The sequence below is a fragment of the Corylus avellana genome, chromosome 5 (assembly GCF_965113065.1).
Source record: "Corylus avellana chromosome 5, dhCorAvel1.hap1.2, whole genome shotgun sequence".
Taxonomy (NCBI): domain Eukaryota; kingdom Viridiplantae; phylum Streptophyta; class Magnoliopsida; order Fagales; family Betulaceae; genus Corylus; species Corylus avellana.
The window spans coordinates 14,357,308-14,365,015 of NC_142494.1; positions in this window are offsets into that span (position 1 = coordinate 14,357,308).

Sequence of the window (7,708 nt, forward strand, 5' to 3'; positions counted from 1 at the left end):
TTTACTATGCTTCAACAGTTAATCAAAATCATCACATGTATCCATTTATTGCACAAATCACAAAAGGAATCCAATATCAATTAAATCATCAGATGTATCCATAAATCACAAAAGATATCCAATCTTAATTGAAACATCAAATGTATCTAAAGAACAAATCACAAGAAATATCAAATTATTTAGGCAAATAAAATCAAGCAATCAATTATATGAAATTATCTTAAATCATCAAGTATATCCTTGAATCACAAAAGATATCCAAGAATCACTCTACACATTGAAAAGAAGTAAAACAATTGAAATATTAAACCCAATAAAATCAGATAAATAAAGACTTATATGAAAGTATTGATGTTCTTCATCGGTGAGGCTTCATCCTCAACCTTAGTTGGGAATTAGCTCCACATAAAAATAAAACCTAAATCTAAAGAAAACCTAAACTAAAAAGAGAAAAACTGTAGAATTTTGCTCTTTGAAATTCTCTATCTCTTTTCTTGAATGCAAATAAGTTTATTTATAGGCTTAAGGAAGTCCTAGAAGCCTTATTAAACCTAGATAATCCGGAGGTCTGTCTCCCCGTCAAAATAGAAGTCTAAAATCAGAATATGATTCGTCTAGATTTGTGTCCTTTTATTACAGAGAAATTTTGACATAGGAACCTTCCGAATTAGGAAAATCGTATTTCACAACGAATTATATTATTTTGAGTTAGCTCTCCAGTGCCACTTGAATCACTTCAAGCTAATATTTTACCGAAAAGTTATGGTTAAAATACTGAGACATGTGCAAAATTTGAATTTGAATACAATCCGAAATTTTATCCAATCTGAACTTTAATCCAATCTGATCTTTAATCCGATTTAACCTTTTCTTGGATTTGATTAAACTTAACCACATCATCTAGGTCTTTTCAAATTATGCTTTCTTCTAAACTTTATATTTTTTTTCTTTAAAACTGTAGTTTTTCTTCAATGACCTACAAAATACTAAAAACACAACTAACACAAAACATTAAATAAGGACACAACTTAAGGATTAACTAATGTAAATAAAGGGGTCAAAATATGGAATATTTGGCACTTATCAAGGGTGAAGGAAGAAGACATTCTTAAAACAGCCTTCAAAACTCGTTACGGGCATTACGAGTTTTAGTTATGTCTTTCGGACTAACTAACACACCAGCTGTCTTCATGGACACAATGAACAGAGTCTTTCATGACTATTTGGATCAGTTCACCGTGGTTTTCATTGACGACATCTTGATCTACTCCAATATGTTAGAGGAACACAAGGAGCATCTACGGAAGGCATTAGAGAGGCTTCGAAGAGAGCAACTCTACACTAAACTCGAGAAGTGCGAGTTTTGGCTGGACAGCGTGTCTTGGGTACACGTGATTTCTGGAGAAGGTGCAGTGGTTGACTCAAAGAAGGTTAAGGCAGTGGTAGAATGGATAGGCCAACCAACATGCTTGAGATTTTGAGTTTCTTAGGACTCGCTGGTTACTACCAACACCTCATTGAGGGTTTCTCGAAGCTATCAAGACCACTGACTGCGTTGACTAGGAAGAACGCTCGCTATGTTTGGACGGACGAGTGTGAGACGAGTTTTCAAGAGCTGAAGAAGTGCTTCATAACTACTCTTGTGTTGGCATTACCCACGGGATTAGGCAATTTTGTGGTGTATAATGACACCTCTAAGAAGGGATTAGGGTGCGTACTGATGCAGAACGACAATGTTATTGCCTACGCTTCAAGCCAACTGAAGGTGTACAAGTAGAATTATCCTACGCATGACTTAGAGCTGGCAACGGTTGTGTTTGCCTTGAAGATCTAGAGGCATTATTTACAGGTCCCTCAGGACAGTGCCAACCTTGCTGAGAATGGGTAATATCTCGGGTAAACTATACTGTTGAACTATCACTCATACTCATGATTATAAGCATGCACTATATCTATATCGCATCTTTGTATAACTGTCATGATTAAACTGTTGCATTCTTTATCAAACGGAGTTCATCACAAAATAATGGCATTGGTATTATGTGCATTAATTTTCACTAAGTCCTTGGACTTACCCTACTTTTTGTGTTTTCTCCCTCCATTATGTATAATTGTGCGGTTTAGCTAGCATAGAAGATGCCTACAGACCGGACTTGGGTGATAGCTTAGGATTTGATTAGAGTCATTGTTAAGGACATGGATCCGGTGTGGTTGAAGACTATGTGGGATGACGGAGGAACCACGCGGGCGGACATGATCGAGATTCTTATCTCCATGACATTACTTAAGATTAAGAATCAATTTGTTTAGTTGTTTTTATTTTCAAATAATGATTATGGTCTGTAACCTTTATTTGATGATGGTCTGTTGACCAATATATTTGATGACTTATTTATATTATGAGGTATTATGTTTACTCTAGTGTATAAAATTGTGGTTGTTTTAGTTGTTGCTTTCATTTCCCTGGAGTAACAAAGTCTTCCGCTGAGTTCTCTTGTTTAGGAGAGGTTAAGATCCCTGAGTCTTGTCCCGTGAGGGATAGGGCTAGGAGACGAACCATGGAGTCAATTACTAGTTAATCGATTTTCCATCGGGGTCGTTATAGTGCCTTAGTCATCTTCTTATGGATTTCCTCTCCTCGACCTAATGTTATTGGGGGTTTTGCCTCTCAGCCTATTTCAGGCTGGATCTTAGCCCTCATCTTTCCATTGGCTATTTTGGGTATCTTGTGTTTGGACTTTATTTGGAGAGGAACCTTTTGATCCATGATGGTACGGTCACTTCTCCAAGTCAGGCCTTTTATCAGGTTTCCAGAACCTTGAATCTTAATGTTGCCGCCTGGAGGGATAACACTCTTTCTTCTCTATGGGTTCCTCCAGTTATGGGATGGGTTAAGGCAAATTTTGATGTGGTGGTTAAAAATTCTTTTGCTATGGCTGCGTATGTGCTGAGTGATGTTCAATGTAACATTATTGTTGCTGCTACCCAGAATTTGGTATGCACGGATGTATTGCAAGGGCAAGCGGTTGCTGCTCTTTTGGCAGTTCGATTGGCAACCTTCTCTGGTTGTGATCACCTTTTGTTGGAGGGAGATGCTCTTCTTGTGGTGTTGGCCATTAACAACCCTCCCTTATTTTCTTCTTGGATTTTTACTCATTGTATTTCTGGCATTAGTTTAGAACTATCCTCTCTTCAAAGCCGGAATGCTTTGAAAGTGTCTAGATGTGCCAATTTTTGTGCACATGCTTTAGTTAGAGGGGTTGTTTCCCATCTCGTCTTTGGAAGCATTTTGATAAGTGCCAAATATTGCATATTTTGACCCCTTTATTTACATTAGTTAATCCTTTAGTTGTGTCGTTATTTAATATTTTGTGTTAGTTTTGTATTTTTAGTGTTTTTTAGGTCATTAAAGAAAAACTATAGCTTTAAAGGAAAAATGCAAAGTTCAGAAGAAAGCATACTTTGAGAAGACCTAGATGATGTGGTTAAGTCTAACCAAATCCAAGAAAAAGGTTAAATCAGATTAAATTGGATAAAAGATCAGATTGGAGAAGATTTCGGATCGGATTCAAATTCAGATTCTATACATGTCTCAGTATTTTGACTGTAACTTTCTACTCAAACATCATATTGAAGTGATTCAAGCGGCATTAGAAAGCTAACTCAAAATACTACAATTCATTGTGAAATAAGAGTTTCCTAATTCGGACGGTTACTATGCCAAAATCGCCATGCAATTAAGAAACACAAATATGGACGAATCCTATTCCGATTTCAGACTTCTATTTTGACTGGAAGACAGACCTCCGAATTATCTAGGTTTAATAGGGCTTTTAGGACTTTCCTAAGCCTATAAATAGACTTCTTTGCATTCAAGAACGGGGAGACACAATCCCAGAGAGCAAAATTATGCAGTTTTTCTCTTTTTAGTTTAGGTTTTCATTAGTTTAGGTTTTATTTTTATGTAGAGCTAAATTCCTAACTAAGGTTAGGGATGAAGCCTCACTGATGAAGAACGACATCACTTTTATGTAAGTCTTTATTTATCCGATTTTATTGAGTTTTATATTTCAATTGTTTTACTTCTAATCAATGTGTGAAGTGATTGTTGGATATCTCTTGTGATTCAAGGATACATGTGATGATTTAAGGTAATTTCATATGATTGATTGCTTGGTTTTTAACTCATAAAAATTGGATATCCTTTGTGATTTGTTCTACGGAGACATCTGGTGTTTCAATTGAATTTGGATTCCTTTTGTGGTTTGGGCCATGAATGGATACATGAGATGGTTTTGATTAATTCTTTGAAACATAGTAAAACATACATAAGATTTAAATTGTGAGAACTTCGGATAAATATTGATGGATATGGAGTATGTTGTTATGATTCGGTGAGTGTGGATTCCCAAACCTTAGTCTTTATCTTTTGTTTTATTTAATTTATGTTTATCTTTTAATTTTTAAAACCAAAATTCAAAACCCTTTTAGAACTAGGTTAGGATTTAATTAGTTTAGATTTAAATTGCCCTTTTAAAAATACAATTCTCTGTGCGTTCGACTTCGCACTTGCAATCCATTAAACTACAATCGATTCGTGCACTTGCAAGTTAAATAAATTTGCACAACACATTCCCACAGGATTCCCCATTCTTTCTTCTATTCAGATTAGGAATGGGAAAGATCATTCACTGTAATCCTTTTCTTTATTCAATTAAAAAAAAAAAAAAAAGTACCAATTTGATAAAATCTCACTTTTCCCAAGGAGAACATTAAATACAATGACCTCTGGCTGTGGTGATTGGAGAGGTGAAAATTTGCAAAAGGTAACGTAATCTAGTCTTAAACCTTGCCACCAAACAAAGGTACGTGAACATACTTTCTTTATATATATATATATATATATATATATATAAGTAAAGGTAAGTAAAAGTACATTAAGAGTTAGTTAGCAAGTGTCCATGAAAGTTGCTGAGGTAAAAAATGACAGGATCACAAAAACAGAATTTCATACTTTTATGAAGATACAAATGATGGGCAAGATACAATCCACATAGTCATATTCCTTGACCATTAAAATTCTTGGGTGGTTCCTCTTATGTGGAGACCATATGAGCTACAAAACAAAAAGGACTTTGTTTTGTAATATATATAGAAACACACTATGCGGTTGTTTTGGGTGTGAGACAAAAGGAAGAGAGAAAAAATAAAAAAAGGAGAAGAAAGAAGAGAACAGCGGCACAAGGAGACAGAGAAAAAGAAAAAGAAGAAAAAGGGTTTCACCTAATCACATCGTTAGAGATTGGAAAGTCGTTTGTGGTTCGATCTTGATGCAATTTTAGTATATTGTTCATGACAACGAGTGCTATTTATTGATTGGTGTCGATTGTTGGACTTCCTCTTCAATTGCTTGGTTGCTAATACCTACTTGTTAAGATATTTCTATATTCTTGTTAGAATCCACTTTTAGGGTGATGAATTTATGTTTAATCCAAGAATGCATGTATTCTTGATGTGGTGATAACCTCTAGATATTTCTCTAGGGAAGACAATTGTAAACTCATTATTATTGATAGTGAAAGATTAGACTGGACTAGGTCCTGCGGTTTTTCCCTTCGCATTGGCGGGTTTTCGACTTAAAAATCTTGGTGTCTTGTTTGTGGATTCATAGTTAAATGCAAAGAACACTTAGAGCCTGTTTGAGATTACGTTTGAAAAATAGAGTTTTTAAGTCAAAAAGAGTTTTTGGGCAAAAGCTTCATTTTTAAGCTTTTGTCAAAAGTGCGCGTTGGCTATTTTTAGGTTTTTTGGACCCTTAAAAGCACTCTTAATTTTTTTACCAAACGAGAATTTTTTTTTTTTTTTACCAAACAAGTACTTTTTTCTTCAAACAAAATTTTTGAGTGTTAAAAGCATTTTTAGGCCCTTCAAACGCAATCCCAAACAGGCCCTTAGAGCTTGTTTGGGGTTGCTTTTGAGAAATAAAGTTTTTAAGCCAAAAAGAGCTTTTGGGCAAAAGCTTCATTTTTAAATTTTTGTCAAAAGAGCAATTCCTCCGGGTGGACACTAGTAAAATTGACAAACTAAAGAAAGAGTTGAGTAAGTCCTTTGCTATGAAGGACTTGGGACCTGCAAAGCAAATTCTTGGTATGAAGATCCCTCGTGTTACGAAGAAAGAAAAATTGCGGCTATCACAAGAGCAAGGCAAAACTTGTGAGCTCTACACTTGCAGGTCATTTGAAGTTGAGTTCAAAGCAAAATCCTACAAGTAAATAATAAAAAGATGGAATGAAAAAAGTGCTTTAAGCATCAGCCAAGGGTAGCTTAATGTATGCCATGGTGTGTACGAGGCCTGATATCACTCATGCTATTGAAGTTGTCAGTTGGTTCCTTTCTAATCCTAGAAAAGAACATTGGGCAACTGTGTGTAGAAGTACTTCTGCATAAGTTTAAAATTGAGAAATTACTGACGGAGTACTATATTTCATGGTTGAAACGCATTTTACAAAATAAAGTACACATGCTATTGTTGTGCAAATTTATTTAACTCGCAAGTGCACGAATCAATTGTAGTTAATGGATTGCAAGTGCGAGGTCGAACCCACAGGGAATTGTATTCTTGAAAGCAATTTTAAATCTAAATTAATTAAATCCTAATCTAGTTCCAAATTTTTGAGAGATTTTTCTGTTTGAATGAAAAAAAACAAAAGCATGAGCAATTTAAAGTGATTGAAATCTTATGACGAAACACTAAAGTTTCAGAATCCACACTCACAAATTCATAACAACATAATTTCATGATCTATAATATTCCCCAAAGTTCTCACATATAAATCTTAAGTTTGTTTTACTATTGCTTCAAAGAATTAATCAAAAGATCCCATGTATCCATTCATAACCCAAATCACAAAAGAAATCCAATATTCGATCAAATCATTAACTGATCCGTAAATCACAAGAAAATATCCAATCTTTATCAAAACATCAATTGTATCCAGAGAATAAATCACAGGGGAAATCCAATTTTTAACAAAGAAAACCAAGCAATCAATTATATTGAATAATCTTAAATCATCAAGTGTATCCTTGAATCACAAAAGATATCCAAGAGTTATTCAATCCAATTGATTAGAAGTAAAACAATAGAGCAATTAAACCATTAAATTGGGAAATATTACATACATGAAACAAAGTTGCTAATCATAAGTGAGGCTTCATCTTTAACCTTAGTTGAAGGTTTAGCCTCTCATGTTATTGAAAGACAAAACAAAATTGATTGAATTCATAATGTAAAATCGAGTACTTACAAATAAGAATCACAAAGTAGAGATTCAAAAGTTAGGAAAACCTTAAACTCTCTTCTTTCTCCTCTGCAATCTTCAAATTCGTAGCCCCCTCAACTAATCTGATAATTCCCTATTTATAGACCTAAAACTTAGGGTTTTACAAGTTGAAATCGGATACAATTCGTCCAGGTTTGTACCATTTAATTACGGGACGATTTTGGAATAGTAAACGTCCGAATTAGCAAAATCCTATTTCACAATGAATTGTAGTAATTTGAGTTAGCTTTCCAACGCCACTTGAATCACCTCAATCGGATATGTGAACGAAAAGTTATGGTCAAAATACTGAGACGTGTAGAATCTGAATTTGAATCCAATTCGAAATTTTATCCAATGTTATCCTTAATCCGATTTACCCATTT